Source organism: Aegilops tauschii, chromosome 7 (genome assembly GCF_002575655.3).
Source record: "Aegilops tauschii subsp. strangulata cultivar AL8/78 chromosome 7, Aet v6.0, whole genome shotgun sequence".
Classification (NCBI taxonomy): domain Eukaryota; kingdom Viridiplantae; phylum Streptophyta; class Magnoliopsida; order Poales; family Poaceae; genus Aegilops; species Aegilops tauschii.
The window spans coordinates 602,042,227-602,062,804 of record NC_053041.3 but is presented as its reverse complement, the minus strand read 5'-3'; the positions used below and the strand labels follow the sequence as shown (position 1 = coordinate 602,062,804).

Below are 20,578 nucleotides of genomic sequence, written 5' to 3'. Positions count from 1 at the left end.
CCTCCTCCCACCGCCATCTTGTCGTCGCCCCCAGCCATCCTTCTAGCCCCGGCGATTACCCTTTTTTTTTCCGGCAAAACCACCACCGTGCTGCCGCCCCCCACCACCACCGTGCTGCCGTCCCCCACTGCCCATCAACGATTAAGCTATTGTATAAACTGGCAAGGGTTGGAATCAAGATGGGCTCCAGCATCTACAACTCAGAAAGGAACCCACATGGGCAAGAGAGACAAGCCTCGGTAACAAATTCACCATCATCGTTCAGTAAAGTTTTGCAACCTAGTGAAGTTAGTGTGCCAGGTTTCATGAAATCGTTTCATTCACAATCAAAACCAGCATCTCTACTCTACCGCCGCGAAACGAAAACCGTTCCATCACCTTTCGCATCTCTCAACAAGCATCACCCAGCCAGTTGAACGCAATTATTCTTCAGTTTAGCCAATCTAGTTGTTCTAGTCCAGTTTCACTAGAGGAGCAAAGGCAAAACAACGTTGACGGAACTAATCATCCAATTGTGCACGGTAAAAGGGCCATATGAATAAACATCTCATCAAACAAAACCATAGGAATGCCTTACAAAAACAGCCATGTTTGGTTTGAAACTGCGTTTGGCAGCTCTGACTCAATAACGAGAGACGGCCATCGGCCCTGCAAGCACGACTCTCCACACTACATCATCTTAGGCTAGGATAGGTAAGGTTGTCTTCACTGAGGAACGGTGGTGATGATGTCCGAGTCACCTAGAAACATGCGATGTAAACAAGTTAATTGCAAGGAAGTACTACACCTTGGGGCAGTTGTAACGGATCAGTACCACTATTCAGATTTTTTGCAAATCAGTACCACGTTTGAGGCTAATCGTTGCAAAACGGGCTAAGCGCCGTGTTGACGCTATATCTGACCATGCAGCCCCACCTGTCAGGTGACAGGTGGCATATTGTTTTCGCAGATAAGACCCCGCATTGCATTTAATCACGCAAATGACCCCGCGAAGTTAAAAATGGAAATTGCGCGCGGCGGGGGTTCGAACTGCGCCACCCCGGTTTCGACGGTGTGGCCCTGCCACCACGCTAGGCCCAGTGAGTTGCCCAGTTAGGATACTAAGCGCTTATAATATTAGACGATTAAATAAATAAAACGAACGAAAAAAGCAGCGATCGCAGAGGACCGCAGCCGGGATTCGAACACGCGACGAGGGCGCTCACTACCGCTGCGCGGCCAGTGTTCCTCTGTTTACGTAGCACGCGTAAATATTTTATACTGTGATTTGTTCTCTTTTTCATACGGTAACAAAAAAGATAAATAGCACGCGCCGTACATAGTGTGTGTATCGTATATTAATAAATAATTACATCGTATAAAAAATATAATTTATAAATTTTAAAAAGTACATTGTATATTAAAAAAATATTCAGTGTATATAAAAAAATTGTTCATCATATATTATCCAATAATGTTCAATGTATTTTTATAGAATAATGTTTAGTGTGTATTTACAACCTTTTTTGCATACTAAACCAATATAAAAACTGTAAAAAAATGTAAACATGAAAATCCAAAGAATACCAAAGATCTAAAAATGATAAAAGCAATCAGAAACAAAAAAAACGCGTACAGAAAAGGAATTTATGCATTTTTTCTAAAAGTTCATCGTATATTTACGTTCAGTGTGTATAACAAAATTGTTCATCGTACATTATACAAGAATGTTCAGTTGGTATTTATATAATAATGTTTAGTTTGTATTTACAAAAAATATAATAATAAACCGTAGTCTGACGCGGGCATATACTAAACCTATATAAAAAAGAAATGCGGAACAAAAAAACATAATAAAAATTGAAAAAAGGCCAGGACGTGTGCAAACTAGATAAATATAGGAATGCCACTAGTTTGACGTGGGCATCTCTCTAGTGTAGTGGCTGGCGCGCTCTTTCTTTCACTCGCAGGCGCAGGTTCGATTCAGCTCAAACACGAATTTTTCCCGTTTGTTTTATTTATTTAACATTCAAATAATATATGAAAGTACTATACTATTAAAACAGCCAACATGGCCTAGCGTAGTGGCAGGGCCTCTCCGTCGTAACTGGGAGGGCGTGGTTTTGAATCCCCGCCGCGCGCAATTTTCATTTTTAACTTCGCGGGGGCATTTGCTTGATTAAGTGTAATGCGGGGGTCTTATCTGCAAAAACAATATGCCACGTGTCACCTGACAGGTGGGGCCGCGTGGTCAGATACAGCGTCAATACGGCGCTTAGCCCATTTTGCAACGATTAGCCTCAAACGTGATACTGACTTGCAAAAAATCTGAATAGTGGTACTGATCCGTTACAACTGCCACAAGTGTGGTACTTCCTTGCAATTAACTCGATGTAAACGCTCAGTACAAAAGTTATCAGGGCAAATGAGAAATGACTGAAGAGGTCTGAGTTTAACAGGGACGAACCAGGGTTAAGGATGCTCAAACAGCACACCCGGTAGTACTTGCCGCAAGCAGTTCCAATATCCACATGGAACATATAAACCACGCTATGCAACCCGCATAGCAGAGGCCCTTGCAAGCGCTAGCGACTTTCGTTCGCATGATCTATCTCCCTGGCGCATTTTTACCTCGCTGTCAAAAATCCAAGCGTTAGTTTTTCTGCACATTATGTGTTCGTGCTCCTGCGGATGACGTGGGCATCTCTCTAGTGTAGTGGCTGGCGCGCTCTTTCTTTCACTCGCAGGCGCAGGTTCGATTCAGCTCAAACACGATTTTTTCCCGTTTGTTTTATTTATTTAACATTCAAATAATATATGAAAGTACTATACTATTAAAACAGCCAACATGGCCTAGCGTAGTGGCAGGGCCTCTCCGTCGTAACTGGGAGGGCGTGGTTTTGAATCCCCGCCGCGCGCAATTTTCATTTTTAACTTCGCGGGGGCATTTGCTTGATTAAGTGTAATGCGGGGGTCTTATCTGCAAAAACAATATGCCACGTGTCACCTGACAGGTGGGGCCGCGTGGTCAGATACAGCGTCAATACGGCACTTAGCCCATTTTGCAACGATTAGCCTCAAACGTGATACTGACTTGCAAAAAATCTGAATAGTGGTACTGATCCGTTACAACTGCCACAAGTGTGGTACTTCCTTGCAATTAACTCGATGTAAACGCTCAGTACAAAAGTTATCAGGGAAAATGAGAAATGACTGAAGAGGTCTGAGTTTAACAGGGACGAACCAGGGTTAAGGATGCTCAAACAGCACACCCGGTAGTACTTGCCGCAAGCAGTTCCAATATCCACATGGAACATATAAACCACGCTATGCAACCCGCATAGCAGAGGCCCTTGCGAGCGCTAGCGACTTTCGTTCGCATGATCTATCTCCCTGGCGCATTTTTACCTCGCTGTCAAAAATCCAAGCGTTTGTTTTTCTGCACATTATGTGTAGTGGCTGGCGCGCTCTTTCTTTCACTCGCAGGCGCAGGTTCGATTCAGCTCAAACACGAATTTTTCCCGTTTGTTTTATTTATTTAACATTCAAATAATATATGAAAGTACTATACTATTAAAACAGCCAACATGGCCTAGCGTAGTGGCAGGGCCTCTCCGTCGTAACTGGGAGGGCGTGGTTTTGAATCCCCGCCGCGCGCAATTTTCATTTTTAACTTCGCGGGGGCATTTGCTTGATTAAGTGTAATGCGGGGGTCTTATCTGCAAAAACAATATGCCACGTGTCACCTGACAGGTGGGGCCGCGTGGTCAGATACAGCGTCAATACGGCGCTTAGCCCATTTTGCAACGATTAGCCTCAAACGTGATACTGACTTGCAAAAAATCTGAATAGTGGTACTGATCCGTTACAACTGCCACAAGTGTGGTACTTCCTTGCAATTAACTCGATGTAAACGCTCAGTACAAAAGTTATCAGGGCAAATGAGAAATGACTGAAGAGGTCTGAGTTTAACAGGGACGAACCAGGGTTAAGGATGCTCAAACAGCACACCCGGTAGTACTTGCCGCAAGCAGTTCCAATATCCACATGGAACATATAAACCACGCTATGCAACCCGCATAGCAGAGGCCCTTGCAAGCGCTAGCGACTTTCGTTCGCATGATCTATCTCCCTGGCGCATTTTTACCTCGCTGTCAAAAATCCAAGCGTTAGTTTTTCTGCACATTATGTGTTCGTGCTCCTGCGGATGACGTGGGCATCTCTCTAGTGTAGTGGCTGGCGCGCTCTTTCTTTCACTCGCAGGCGCAGGTTCGATTCAGCTCAAACACGATTTTTTCCCGTTTGTTTTATTTATTTAACATTCAAATAATATATGAAAGTACTATACTATTAAAACAGCCAACATGGCCTAGCGTAGTGGCAGGGCCTCTCCGTCGTAACTGGGAGGGCGTGGTTTTGAATCCCCGCCGCGCGCAATTTTCATTTTTAACTTCGCGGGGGCATTTGCTTGATTAAGTGTAATGCGGGGGTCTTATCTGCAAAAACAATATGCCACGTGTCACCTGACAGGTGGGGCCGCGTGGTCAGATACAGCGTCAATACGGCGCTTAGCCCATTTTGCAACGATTAGCCTCAAACGTGATACTGACTTGCAAAAAATCTGAATAGTGGTACTGATCCGTTACAACTGCCACAAGTGTGGTACTTCCTTGCAATTAACTCGATGTAAACGCTCAGTACAAAAGTTATCAGGGAAAATGAGAAATGACTGAAGAGGTCTGAGTTTAACAGGGACGAACCAGGGTTAAGGATGCTCAAACAGCACACCCGGTAGTACTTGCCGCAAGCAGTTCCAATATCCACATGGAACATATAAACCACGCTATGCAACCCGCATAGCAGAGGCCCTTGCAAGCGCTAGCGACTTTCGTTCGCATGATCTATCTCCCTGGCGCATTTTTACCTCGCTGTCAAAAATCCAAGCGTTAGTTTTTCTGCACATTATGTGTTCGTGCTCCTGCGGATGACGTGGGCATCTCTCTAGTGTAGTGGCTGGCGCGCTCTTTCTTTCACTCGCAGGCGCAGGTTCGATTCAGCTCAAACACGAATTTTTCCCGTTTGTTTTATTTATTTAACATTCAAATAATATATGAAAGTACTATACTATTAAAACAGCCAACATGGCCTAGCGTAGTGGCAGGGCCTCTCCGTCGTAACTGGGAGGGCGTGGTTTTGAATCCCCGCCGCACGCAATTTTCATTTTTAACTTCGCGGGGGCATTTGCTTGATTAAGTGTAATGCGGGGGTCTTATCTGCAAAAACAATATGCCACGTGTCACCTGACAGGTGGGGCCGCGTGGTCAGATACAGCGTCAATACGGCGCTTAGCCCATTTTGCAACGATTAGCCTCAAACGTGATACTGACTTGCAAAAAATCTGAATAGTGGTACTGATCCGTTACAACTGCCACAAGTGTGGTACTTCCTTGCAATTAACTCGATGTAAACGCTCAGTACAAAAGTTATCAGGGCAAATGAGAAATGACTGAAGAGGTCTGAGTTTAACAGGGACGAACCAGGGTTAAGGATGCTCAAACAGCACACCCGGTAGTACTTGCCGCAAGCAGTTCCAATATCCACATGGAACATATAAACCACGCTATGCAACCCGCATAGCAGAGGCCCTTGCGAGCGCTAGCGACTTTCGTTCGCATGATCTATCTCCCTGGCGCATTTTTACCTCGCTGTCAAAAATCCAAGCGTTAGTTTTTCTGCACATTATGTGTAGTGGCTGGCGCGCTCTTTCTTTCACTCGCAGGCGCAGGTTCGATTCAGCTCAAACACGAATTTTTCCCGTTTGTTTTATTTATTTAACATTCAAATAATATATGAAAGTACTATACTATTAAAACAGCCAACATGGCCTAGCGTAGTGGCAGGGCCTCTCCGTCGTAACTGGGAGGGCGTGGTTTTGAATCCCCGCCGCGCGCAATTTTCATTTTTAACTTCGCGGGGGCATTTGCTTGATTAAGTGTAATGCGGGGGTCTTATCTGCAAAAACAATATGCCACGTGTCACCTGACAGGTGGGGCCGCGTGGTCAGATACAGCGTCAATACGGCGCTTAGCCCATTTTGCAACGATTAGCCTCAAATGTGATACTGACTTGCAAAAAATCTGAATAGTGGTACTGATCCGTTACAACTGCCACAAGTGTGGTACTTCCTTGCAATTAACTCGATGTAAACGCTCAGTACAAAAGTTATCAGGGCAAATGAGAAATGACTGAAGAGGTCTGAGTTTAACAGGGACGAACCAGGGTTAAGGATGCTCAAACAGCACACCCGGTAGTGCTTGCCGCAAGCAGTTCCAATATCCACATGGAACATATAAACCACGCTATGCAACCCGCATAGCAGAGGCCCTTGCGAGCGCTAGCGACTTTCGTTCGCATGATCTATCTCCCTGGCCCATTTTTACCTCGCTGTCAAAAATCCAAGCGTTAGTTTTTCTGCACATTATGTGTTCGTGCTCCTGCGGATGACCGGTGCGCCTCCTTTTCCAACGGGCCCAGGCTTGCAGTGTCGTCGCGGTGTCTTCCATGAGAAAAAGAAAGGGGTGAGGTGGGGGTGGACAGCAGCGATCGTGGGCTTCAAGAGATCGAACGTGGGGTGGGTGTGGTTGCTGACAAACCCTATCGACTCCTCGAGCCCCGCGTCCCTCCTTCCCCGCACTCCCCATGCTCGCCGCCTCTCCCCCGCTTCTAGTGGCGGAGCTTAGTGCAAGCAAAACCAGGCTGTGGCCCGCCCAGCTTTGCTACAAACCAATGTGCCTGAAGGGTGAAATGGGGAATGGATGGAAAAAACGATGTGCTTTCTCTAAGCTGGCCCGCCCAATCATTTCATTCTAGCTCCGCCACTGCCCGCTTCCCATCGCCATAGACGCCGCTCCTGGAATCCTCCTCCCCCCAGGATCTCAGTGCCGAGCCGGAGTTCAGGGGCAAGGGAGGAGCGAATCGACGACGGCGCAAATATTAAGAAGGGGATGGGAGATCGAGGAGGGAGAGACCTGTTGCAAAGGAGAGGTGATACGAGGGTGGGCGGAGGTCACGCATCGGCACCGGGACGCGTATGCAAGGCAGAGCGTGAGAGGTAACGCCGACCGGCTAGCGCCTGTCCACCGGCTATGTTTGCGGCGGCAAGGAGAAGGGCGCCGAGGATGTGCTGCTCGGTCTCGGGGTTCAACTCCCTCTACGGCGAAGAGGCTGGCGGGCTCTCGCTCTGGACCAGCCATGTCGAGCGACGGTGCCGTTCTATGAATCCGGCGTCCCCTCTCCTGCAGCGATGTCCTCCTCGAGTCTCAGGTGAAAGACGGTGAGAGATGGTTGGGATGGTGCTGCTACTACGCAGGTACCAGCTTCTGCACCTTCTCTTCCTCTCTCCACTTCCTTGCCTCCCCTTGAATGCAATGGGCACAGAACAATGTGTTGACCAATTACATGGGTTGGGCTGTGTGATTGGACCCTATTTGTGTGCCGCAAGAGAAAGTGTTGTTGTTGCACTGATTCTTCCTCCTTTGATTTTAGTTTGTTATAATTTTCTTCTGCTATTGTTGTGCCATTAAAGGAATAATGAAGTGATATTTATCCAAAAGTTCACTATTTTGAGGTGTGCTCTTGCTTATTACAGCCTTGGTGATTAGAGTGAATGGTCTGCTCTTTGCTGTCAAATACTTCAATTGATGGCTCATTTTCTAAATACAGATTGGATGCCGCATGTTATTCCCCAAGAGGTGGGCTTAAGAGTTCCTGTTTAGCTCATATGTTTCATTAGAAATTCAACACATAGCATAGTTTTTGGGAAATAAGAAAATGATCCTCTCCAGGGCAGTTATTGAGACCCACTTCAAAAAAAGAATGAATGCCGAAAACAGACATAAGGGTGCGGGCCGAAAACAGACATAAGGGTGCGGGTCCTTCCGACGATGTGACAGGAGAAACACGAGGATATGCATTGTTGGATCTGACAAGGAGGTCGCTATCTACCTCCTTCCATGACGGTGAACCTCAAACTGGATTTTATTTTCCAGTAGGATATGCAGTCAATCAAATACATGTCTTTGGCCTCCTTTTGATGCGTGCATTACCAGGTTCTTCCCACTGTCCCACAAGTACTGTTCAATCTATCAGTTGTTAGTGGATGTCGTGCTCTGACTAAGGTTTGCTGCCTTCCTCTACTATATGGTTGTTAGCGGTTGTCGTGCTCTGACTAAGGTTTGCTGCCTTCCTCTACTATATGGTTGTTAGTGGTTGCCGTGCTCTGACTAAGGTTTGCTTCCCTTCCTCTATTATATCTCTTGGTTTTATGGGCCATTCTTACACACCTTTGTTGTGTAGGAGGCCATGTTATTTTGGTGTGCGAGAGATGTATTGCGGGCTGACAGGTGTTGATACGTCCATTTTGCATCATGCTTTTATATCGATAAGCATTATGGGCTGTTATTACACATTATGTCACAATACTTATTTTTACAAGGTTTACATGAAGAGGGAGAATGCCAGCAGCTGGAATTCTGGGCTGGAAAAGGAGCAAATATTAGAGACCTATTCTACACAACTCCAAAAGTCTTGAAACTCCACGAAAGTCAGTTTTGGAATATATAAAAAATATTGGGCGAAGAAAGCACCAGAGGGGGCCACCCACTGTCCACTAGGGTGGAGGGCGCGCCCTACCCCCCTGGGCGCGCCCCCTGCCTCGTGGGCCACCTGGAAGCCCCCCGATGCCCATCTTCTGGTATAAGGTGTCTTTTGCCCTGGAAAAAAAAATTAGAAGGAAGCTTTCGGGACGAAGCATCGCCGTCTCGGGGCGGAACCTTGGTGGAACCAATCTAGGGCTCCGGCGGAGCTGTCCTGCCGGGGAAACACCCCTCCGGGACGGGGAAATCGTCACCATCGTCATCACCATCGATCCTCTCATCGGGAGGGGGTCAATCTCCATCAACATCTTCACCAGCACCATCTCCTCTCAAACCCTAGTTCATCTCTTGTATCCGATCTTTGTCTTAAAACCTCAGATTGGTACCTGTGGGTGGCTAGTAGTGTTGATTACTCCTTGTAGTTGATGCTAGATGGTTTATTCGGTGGAAGATTATATGTTCAGATCCTTTATGCACATTAATACCCCTCTGATTATGAACATGAATATGATTTGTGAGTAGTTACGTTTGTTCCTGAGGACATGGGAGAAGTCTTGTTATAAGTAGTCATGTGAATTTGGTATTCGTTCGATATTTTGATGAGATGTATGTTGTCTTTCCTCTAGTGGTGTTATGTGAACGTCGACTACATGACACTTCACCATTGTTTGGGCCTAGGGGAAGGCATTGGGAAGTGATAAGTAGATGATGGTTTGCTAGAGTGACAGAAGCTTAAACCCTAGTTTATGCGTTGCTTCGTAAGGGGCTGATTTGGATCCATATGTTTCATGCTATGGTTAAGGTTACCATAATTCTTCTTTCGTAGTTGCGGATTCTAGCGAGGGGGGTTAATCATAAGTGGGATGCTTGTCCAAGGAAGGGTAGTACCCAAGCACCGGTTCACCCACATATCAAATTATCAAAGTAACGAACGCGAATCATATGAGCATGATGAAAACTAGCTTGACGATAATTCCCATGTGTCCTCGGGAGCGCTTTCCTTTATATATGAGTTTGTCCAGGCTTGTCCTTTGCTACAAAAAGGATTGTGCCAGCTTGTTGCACCTTGTTTAGTTTTGTTACTTGTTACCCGTTACGAATTACCTTATCACAAAACTATATGTTACCGACAATTTCAGTGCTTGCGGAGAATACCTTACTGAAAACTGCTTGTCATTTCCTTCTGCTCCTCGTTGGGTGCGATACTCTTACTTATCGAAAGGACTACGATAGATCCCCTATACTTGTGGGTCATCAAGACTCTTTTCTGGCGCCGTTGCCGGGTAGTGAAGCGCCTTTGGTAGGTGGAATTTGGTAAGGAAAAATTTATATAGTGTGCTGAAATTTACTGTCACTTATTACTATGGAAAATATTGATGGGCATGTTATTTACTTCTGTAATGAAGCTGCTAGAATTGCTAGACCTGATACTAAAAATAAACATAGACCTGTTGTAGGCATGCCTGTTGTTTCTGTTAAAATAGGAGATCATTGTTATCATGGCTTATGTGATATGAGTGCTAGTGGGAGTGCAATACCTCATTCCTTATACAAAGAAGTTATGTATGATATTGCACCTGCTGAGATAGAAGATATTGATGTTACAATTAAGCATGCCAATAGAGATACTATTTCACCAATTGGGATTGTTAGAGATGTTGACGTCTTGTGTGGGAAAGTTAAATATCCTACTGGTTTTCTTGTTCTTGGTTCCCCACAAGATGACTTTTGTCCCATTATATTTGGTAGACCCTTCTTGAATACTGTTAATGCTAAGATAGACTGCGAAAAGGATATTGTTACTGTTGGTTTAGGGGATATGTCTCATGATTTTAATTTTGCTAAATTTCCTAGACAACTCCATGATGAAGAATTGCCTAGTAAAGATGAAATTATTGGTCTTGCTTCTATTGTCGTGCCTCCTAATGATCCTTCAGAACAATATTTGCTAGACCATGAAAATGACATGTTTATGAATGAAAGAAGGGAAAAAGATGAAGTATTCTTTAAACAGGGACCTATTTTGAAACACAACTTGCCTGTTCAAATTTTAGGGGATCCTCCTCCACCCAAGGGTGATCCCGTGTTTGAGCTTAAACCATTACCTGATACTCTTAAATATGCTTATCTTGATGAAAAGAAGATATATCCTGTTATTATTAGTGCTAACCTTTCAGGGCAGGAAGAAGAGAAATTATTGAAAACTCTGAAGAAGCACCATGCTGCTATTGGATATACTCTTGATGATCTTAAGGGCATTAGTCCCACTCTATGCTAGCACAAAATAAAATTGGAGAAAGACGCTAAACCGGTTGTTGATCACCAACGACGGTTAAATCCTAAGATGAAAGAAGTGGTAAGAAATGAAATACTAAAGCTTCTGGAGGCAGGTATAATTTATCCTGTTGCTGATAGTCAGTGGGTAAGTCCTGTCCATTGTGTCCCTAAGAAGGGAGGTATTACTGTTGTTCCTAATGATAAAGATAAATTGATCCCACAAAGAATTGTTACAGGTTATAGAATGGTAATTGATTTCCGCAAATTAAATAAAGCTACTAGAAAGGATCATTACCCTTTACCTTTTATTGATCAAATGCTAGAAAGATTATCCAAACACACACATTTTTGCTTTCTAGATGGTTATTCTGCTTTCTCTCAAATACATGTGTCGAAAGAGGATCAGGAAAAGTCCACTTTTACTTGCCCTTTCGGTACCTTTGCTTATAGTCGTATGCCTTTTGGTTTATGTAATGCACCTGCTACCTTACAAAGATGTATGACTGCTATATTCTCTGACTTTCGTGAAAAGATTGTTGAGGTTTTCATGGATGATTTCTTCGTGTATGGAACTTCTTTTGATGATTGCTTAAGCAACCTTGATCGAGTTTTGCAGAGATGTGAAGAAACTAATCTTGTCTTGAATTGGGAGAAGTGCCACTTTATGGTTAATGAAGGTATTGTCTTGGGGCATAAAATTTCTGAAATAGGTATTGAAGTTGATAAAGCTAAAGTTGATGCTATTGAAAAGATGTCGTGTCCTATGGAGATTAAAGGTATAGGAAGTTTCCGTGGTCATGCCGGTTTTTATAGGAGGTTCATTAAAGACTTCTCAAAATTTAGGCCTCTGACTAATCTCTTACAAAAAGATGTTCCTTTTGTCTTTGATAATGATTGTGTAGAAGCATTTGAAATACTTAAGAAAGCCTTGATTTCTGCACCTATTATTCAGCCACCTGATTGGAATTTACCCTTTGAAATTATGTGTGATGCTAGTGATTATGTTGTAGGTGATGTTCTAGGACAAAGAGTTGATAAGAAATTAAATGTTATCCAATATGCTAGTAAAACTCTAGACAGTGCCCAGAGAAATTATGCTACTACTGAAAAAGAATTTTTAGCAGTTGTATTTGCATGTGATAAGTTCAGACCTTATATTGTTGATTCTAAAGTAACTGTTCACACTGATCATGCTGCTATTAAATACCTGATGGAAAAGAAAGATGCTAAACCTAGACTTATTAGATGGGTTCTCTTGCTACAAGAATTTGATTTGCATATTATTGATAGAAAGGGAGCTGAGAACCCCGTTGCACACAACTTGTCTAGGTTAGAGAATGTTCTTGATAAACCACTACCTATCGATGATAGCTTTCCTGATGAACAATTAGCTGTCATAAATGCTTCTCGTACTGCTCCATGGTATGTTCATTATGCTAATTACATTGTTGCTAAATTTATACCACCTAGTTTCACATACCAGCAAAAGAAAAAGTTTTTCTATGATTTAAGACATTACTTCTGGGATGACCCACACCTTTATAAGGAAGGAGTAGATGGTGTTATTAGACGTTGTGTACCTGAGCATGAACAGGAACAGATCCTACGCAAGTGTCACTCTGAGGCTTATGGAGGACACCACGCTGGAGATAGAACTACACATAAGGTATTGCAATCCGGTTTTTATTTCAAAGATGCCCGAAAGTTTGTCTTGTCTTGTGATGAATGTCAAATAATTGGTAATATTAGTAGACGTCAAGAAATGCCTATGAACTATTCACTTGTTATTGAACCATTTGATGTTTGGGGCTTTGATTATATGGGACCGTTTCCTTCCTCTAATGGGTATACACATATTTTAGTTGCTGTTGATTACGTTACTAAGTGGGTAGAAGTTATTCCAACTAGTAGTGCTGATCATAACACCTCTATTAAGATGCTTAAAGAAGTTATTTTTCCGAGGTTTGGAGTCCCTAGATACTTAATGACTGATGGTGGTCACATTTTATTCATGGTGCTTTTCGTAAAATGGTTGCTAAGTATGATGTTAATCATAGAATTGCATCTCCATACCACCCACAGTCTAGTGGTCAAGTGGAACTGAGTAATAGAGAGATTAAATTAATTTTGCAAAAGACTGTCAATAGATCTAGAAAGAATTGGTCCAAGAAACTTGATGATGCATTATGGGCCTATAGAACTGCATATAAAAATCCTATGGGTATGTCTCCGTATAAAATGGTTTATGGAAAAGCTTGTCACTTACCTCTCGAACTAGAACATAAGGCATATTGGGCCATTAAAGAACTCAATTATGATTTCAAACTTGCCGGTGAGAAGATACTATTTGACATTAGCTCACTTGATGAATGGAGAACCCAGGCCTATGAGAATGCCAAAATGTTTAAAGAAAAAGTTAAAAGATGGCATGACAAAAGGATACAAAAGCGTGAGTTTAATGTAGGTGATTATGTTTTTCTATACAACTCTCGTTTAAGATTTTTTGCAGGAAAAATCCTCTCTAAATGGGAAGGTCCTTACGTTATCGAGGAGGTCGATCGTTCCAGTGCCATAAAAATCAACAACTTCGAAGGCACAAATCCGAAGGTGGTGAATGGTGAAAGAATCAAACATTATATCTCAGGTAATCCAATAAATGTTGAAACCAATGTTATTGACACCGTAACCCCAGAGGAGTACATAAGGGACACTTTCCAGAACGTTTTAGACTCCGAAAAGGAATAGGTATGTGGTACGGTAAGTAAACCGACTCCAAAACAGTTCTTATAGCAATTTTTCTCCATTTTGGAATATTTAAGAAAATAGGAAAATAAGAAGTAGTCCGAAAGGGACACGAGGCATCCACGAGGGTGGAGGGGGCGCCCCCTGCCTTGTGGGTACCTCATGTGCCCTTCGGACTCCGTTCTCTTGCACGTTACTTATTTTGGTCAGCAAAATTCATTATATAATCTCCCGAAGGTTTTGACCACCGTACCATGACACAATCCTCTGTTTTTGTTTTGAGTTGTTTCTATCGCAGATTAGAGCAATATGTCGTCCCCCTCCTCCAACAATGTGGGCGACGATGCTTGGCTAATGAAGATAGAGTCGAAGCGAGAAGAAATCGGGGAAATCAAGGAAGGTAACAAGATCAAGGAGGTCGCAAAGGAGCAAGTCCCAACAGGAGAAGAAGAAGGCTCCTCTCAACCTTACTACAATCATCTCACCCCAACTAAGATTGAAGCTTTCAAGATGATTGAGCTAGCTCGCATACAAAACAAGTATCTCACACGTGAAAATATTTTGTTGCAAGAGCATATCGCCGCACTCAAGGGCATTATCCGCAAGTCGGAGGATCTCCTACGCTCGATGTGCGACACCCCGTCATCAACAACTCCATCATCACCACCTTCGAAGAAAGAGACATAAATACATGGGTATGGGCACTCCCCTTGGCAACTGCTAAGCTTGGGGGAGGTGCCCCGGTATCGTATCACCATCACACTTCTATCTTTACCGTTTTTCTTAGTTCGATCCTTTTGGTTATATCTTGATCTAGTAGAATAAAGTTTAGTATGATCTAGCTTTGAGTTTTTGTGTTGATCCTTATCTATGTAATCGAGTCCGTGAGCTATATATAATAAAGATTAGTCTTGAGTCGAGGGCTTGGTTATCTGGCTATGATCTTGAGGGAATAAAAGAATAAAAAGAATAAAAAGAAATAAAGAGATCATATTGATCTTATGGAGAGTAATGACTTCACATATAAAGAGTATGATGAATAAAAGTTGTTGAGAGCTGACAAACATAGTTTTGGTCATCGTTGCAATTAATAGGAAGTAACAACGAAAGAGAGGTTTTCACATATAAATATACTATCTTGGACATCTTTTATGGTTGTGAGCACTCACTAAAGTATGACATGCTAAAAAGTTGAGTTGGACAAGGAAGACAATGTAATGGATTATGTTTTCTTATATCCGAAATAAAGTATATTGTCATGGATCATCCAACATGTTGAGCTTGCCTTTCCCCCTCGTGCTAGCCAAATTCTTTGCACCAAGTAGAGATACTACTTGTGCTTCCAAATATCCTTAAACCCAGTTTTGCCATGAGAGTCCACCATATGTACCTATGGATTGGGTAAGATCCTTCAAGTAAGTTGTCATTGTTGCAAGCAATAAAAATTGCTCTCTAAATATGTATGATCTATTAGTGTGGAGAAAATAAGCTTTATACGAGCTTGTGATATGGAAGAAATAAAAGCGACAGACTGCATAATAAAGGTCCCTATCACAAGTGGCAATATAAAGTGACGTTATTTTGCATTAAGATTTTGTGCATCCAACCATAAAAGCCCATGACAACCTCTGCATCCCTCTGCGAAGGGCCTATCTTTTATTTTTGTCTTATACCTTATACAAAAGTCATGGTGATCTTCACCTTTCCTTTTTGCACTTTATCCTTTGGCAAGCACTATGTGTTGGAAAGATCCTTATATATATATATATATATATATATATATATATATATATATATATATATATATATATATATATATATATATATATAATAATGCTAAACTAAGCGTGAGTGTAGAATAACTTATTTTACACCACAGTAACGGTACATACAAAATATAGTAACACACTATGAAAAACATAGTAATTTTTGTAAAATTGTAGTAAATTATAAACTTGGGTAGTAAAAAAATATTTTGTGAATTACTATATTTTATACACCGTTTTACTAGACTTTGTACATAGCGTTACTAGGGGTGTAGAATAAGCTATTCTACACTCACGCTTAGAATAGCGTTACCCTATATATATACATATAATTGGATGTGGATTTCATAAAGCATTATTGTTGACGTTACCCTTGAGGTAAAAGGTTGGGAGGCAAAATTATAAGCCCCTATCTTTCTCTGTGTCCGATTAAAACTTCGTACCCATAAGTATTGTGTGAGTGTTAGCAATTGTGAAAGGCTAAATGATAGTTGAGTATGTGGAATTGCTGAAAAGCTCTTATATTGACTCTATCCGATGTTATGATAAATTGCAATTGCTTCAATGACTGGGATTATAGTTTGCTAGTTTTTCAATGAAGTTTCTGATTCATACTTTGCATTGTGAATAGATTGTTACTTCAGCATAAGAAATCATATGACAATATATATATATATATATGTTGCTATTCTAAGAATGCTCATGATGCCCTCATATCCGTATTTTATTTTATCGACACCTCTATCTCTAAACATGTGGACATATTTTTCGATATCGGCTTCCGCTTGAGGACAAGCGAGGTCTAAGCTTGGGGGAGTTGATACGTCCATTTTGCATCATGCTTTTATATCGATATTTATTGCATTATGGGCTGTTATTACACATTATGTCACAATACTTATGCCTTTCCTCTCTTATTTTACAAGGTTTACATGAAGGGGGAGAATGCCGGCAGCTGGAATTCTGGGCTGGAAAAGGAGCAAATATTAGAGACCTATTCTGCACAACTCCAAAAGTCCTGAAACTCCACGAAAGTCAGTTTGGGAATATATTAAAAATATTGGGCGAAGAAAGCACTAGAGGGGGCCACCCACTGTCCACGAGGGTGGACGGCGCGCCCTACCCCCCTGGGCGCGCCCCCCTTCCTCGTGGGCCACCTGGAAGCCCCCCGATGCCCATCTTCTGGTATAAGGTGTCTTTTGCCCTGGAAAAAAATCAAAAGGAAGCTTTCGGGACGAAACGCGGCCGTCTCGAGGCGGAACCTTGGCGGAACCAATCTAGGGCTCCGGCAGAGCTGTTTTGCCGGGGAAACATCCCTCCGGGAGGAGGAAATCGTCACCATCATCATCACCATCGACCCTATCATCGGGAGGGGGTTAATCTCCATCAACATCTTCACCAGCACCATCTCCTCTCAAACCCTAGTTGATCTCTTGTATCCGATCTTTGTCTCAAAACCTCAGATTGGTACCTGTGGGTTGCTAGTAGTGTTGATTACTCCTTGTAGTTGATGCTACTTGGTTTATTCGGTGGAAGATTATATGTTCAGATCCTTTATGCACATTAATACCCCTCTAATTATGAACATGAATATGATTTGTGAGTAGTTACGTTTGTTCCTGAGGACATGGGAGAGGTCTTGTTATAAGTAGTCATGTGAATTTTGTATTTGTTCGATATTTTGATGAGATGTATGTTGTCTTTCCTCTAGTGGTGTTATGTGAACGTCGACTACATGACACTTCACCATTGTTTGGGCCTAGGGGAAGGCATTGGGAAGTAATATGTAGATGATGGGTTGCTAGAGAGACAGAAGCTTAACCCTACTTTATGCGTTGCTTCGTAAGGGGCTGATTTGGATCCATATGTTTCATGCTATGGTTAGGTTTACCTTAATTCTTCTTTCGTAGTTGCGGATTATTGCGAGGGGGGTTAATCATAAGTGGGATGCTTGTCCAAGGACGGGCAGTACCCAAGCACCGGTCCACCCACATATCAAATTATCAAAGTAACGAACGCGAATCATATGAGCATGATGAAAACTAGCTAGAGGATAATTCCCATGTGTCCTCGGGAGCACTTTCCTTTATATATGAGTTTGTCCAGGCTTGTCCCTTGCTACAAAAAGGATTGGGACACCTTGCTGCACCTTGTTTACTTTTGTTACTTGTTACCCGTTACGAATTACCTTGTCACAAAACTATCAGTTACCGATAATTTCAGTGCTTGCAAAGAATACCTTACTGAAAACTGCTTGTCATTTCCTTCTGCTCCTTGTTGGGTTCGACACTCTTACTTATCGAAAGGACTACAATTGATCCCCTATACTCGTGGGTCATCAGGTGTGCGTCTCCAAGTTTATTGGTTCAATGTTTGCTATAATGTCTCGATTTGCATTGTGTCTGTTTCCTTTGATCTATCTCTAGGTTGTTGTTGTTATATGTGTTTCCAGCATGCATAGTTTCAGTCTTACTACAGTAGCACATAATACGTGTGCTTAGTTTTTGTCTTAATTGCCCCCAATTTATAGCTGATAACAAAAGGCAGAAAAAAACTGTTTTTAATGTTTTTTCTTGCTGTTGGAAATAGATGCTTTGAACATGAGCATGTGTGCAATCTGGAGTAGTTCACTTGGGGTTATGTTGATTACCTGGCTAGATCTTCGGAACAAATTGCTAAATAACTCCTTCCTTTGGCATGTATGTTTTCTCTTTGGTCGGTTCGTGTAAAAAGGAGATCATTTATGCTGTTCATGTTGTCTTCATGTAATAATGAAATAACGTAACTCAAGCATATTTTCCCTCCTCCTGCAATTTTCTTATTCGGAAATTTTGTGGAATACATAATTTGAATAAAATGCTTTTTAGGAAAGAAACCCCTACTCTTATAGCTGCTTGTCAACTCCATATCAGATGACCGGCAATCACCGCGCCCTTCTGGTGATCACCATGTCGTTGTTGTGAGTTTTCTTATTCAGAAATTTTGTGGGATACATATTTTGAATACAATGATTTTTAGGAAAGAAACCATTGCTCTTATTACTGATGTGAACCATACCAGTTAACAACCTAACTGTTGGAAATATGAGCAATTTACCATATGATTTTATTAACAGAAATACTAGATAAAACATGACTATTATAGCAGAGAAACAAGTCATGCAATCTGAGAGTGAGAAGGTAAATAGCATCTGCAAATATGAACTGTAACCAAACATATCTAGAGCAGATAGTAGAGCAAGTTGCATATATGAAGAAGAACCTAACATATGTAGGGCAGACACTAGAACAAAGAACTGTGGGAGGACCTCTAACAAAACAAGCAAGAGCACGTACGGGACAGCAGTAGCAGTAGAAGCACTGGACTTGGGGTCGACATCCTCGCCAGGCATGTCGTCCAAGAGGTTGTCGACGTCGGGGAATAAGTCGTCATCGGGGAAGTAGTCGTCGGAGTCCGGGGCGTCCCTGACGAAGAAGTCAGTAGTCACGCAGAACGCTCCCCAAAAACCTTATCACCCTTCTCCTGTACAGGACTCAAAGAGGTGCGGTTCCGGAGGCCTACTGTCCCGACCTGCGGTGCACGCCGCCAGCCGGGATGGGGAAGAACGTAGAGTGCTCAGGAACCTGGGGGCGAGAGGAATGTGTTGTTTTGGTGTGCATCTCTGGAGAGGAGCGATCTCCCTTTTATAGGCACAGGAGAGAGGCGAGAGGGCAGCGTCGGAAGGTGAAACGAAAAGACAGAGACGAAGCGAACAGTCAGCAGCCGAAAAGTTGCACCGTTCGCATGCAGTCTCCACTGAATCTTTTCAGCTTCCGTGTGACCTTTCGTAATTTAGACATCGGCTCGGCTCATTCCCGCAACCCGCGTCGCGGCGAGGCGTGGCGTGGCGGGCGGCGGAGGAGGAGCGCGCATGAATATCCCTCTTATTCTCATGCTCATACATGTGGGAAAATATCCTCCCTTATAAGAAGGTCCAACTCCCACCAAACTAGCAATATGAGACTAAACTTTAGTTCCACCTCTTGCCTTGCACGAATGGGCTGTGTGGGCCTCTAGGGTTTATTAGGAATTTCTGAAACTGCTATTGGGCTGGCCTAAAATAGACAAAATTCCAGCACTAACACCGCGCCCTTCCGTCAATCACCACGCCTCTCCGTCACTGCTGTGAGCCAGATCAATGAGCCAAATAATTCGGTGAACTCCTCATCTACTTTGTTGCCACGATTTTAGCATTCTCAGTCTGCCCCTGTTGAGCTTCTTCCAATCCTTCTTTTCCTCTTCCTCCCGATCTATTTCTCTCCTGCTACCCCTCTTCTTACCGAAACCAGTGGCTACATGTGATTGGAAGTCTTCAACTCTTTGCTTTCTTCTTCCTTTTTTGCATCCTTATTCTTGTTTAGACAACTGGCTTCACTACAAAAAAATACACTTCCGTGATGATACGTGTTTGTCACAGTAGGTCGCGTTTTTTGTCATGCATGTACATCCATGACAAATTTATGACAGAACCAATATAGTCATACCTGTGCTGTCGTAGAAGTGTTCCATGACTTCACCAAAATTATCATCACGGAAGTGTCCACTTCCATGACGATAAATCGCGCGTCACAGAAGTGCTTTCGTCAAGGGTGACCGACACGTGGCATCAACCGTAACGGAACGCCGTTAAGCTATCGGGTCGGGTTTTGGATCCGATAACCCGTTAACAGCCCCGACCAATGGGGATTTTCCATGTGTAAAATCATCATTGGCTGGAGGAAACACGTGTCGGCTCACCATTGGGACAGATGTCATCCGCTCATTGGACCGAAGGCGCCTATGATACGGCGACACGTGGCACGGCCTAGCAGAGGCCCATTCCTGTGAAAAGGCCGGCCCGTTTGACTTGGTGAAAAGGTGGCGGGCCGGCCCACGGAAAGCCTGTTAACGGCCTGTTCGCATATAGCCCATTTACAGCCCGCTAACCCAGGGCCCGTTATGCCCTATCCAAATTAGGCCCAGTAGCGTCATCTGGGCCGTCCAGTATGATTCAGCCCGTTTTAACTTCCGACCCATGTGTGGCCCATGACTTCTTTCGGCCCATATGAGGACCTTAGTAACTCTTGGCCCATTAACGGCCCGTGGTGAAACTGGCTCGTAATGAATAGTGTATCACTTTAT

The 20,578-nt window shown here is 43.0% G+C and overlaps 1 long non-coding RNA gene across 2 annotated transcripts; it reads left to right on the top strand.

Annotated features, from left to right (window-relative positions):
• The first annotated feature begins 6,713 nt into the window (after nt 1-6,713).
• On the top strand, nt 6,714-9,171 carry LOC141026463 (uncharacterized). Of its 2 annotated transcripts, none has more exons than XR_012188652.1 (2): nt 6,714-7,348; nt 8,335-9,171. It is a non-coding gene; the product is annotated as an uncharacterized lncRNA (long non-coding RNA). The 2 variants fall into 2 exon arrangements; XR_012188651.1 differs by lacking the exon at nt 6,714-7,348 and adding an exon at nt 7,913-8,266.
• The last annotated feature ends 11,407 nt before the right edge of the window (nt 9,172-20,578 follow it).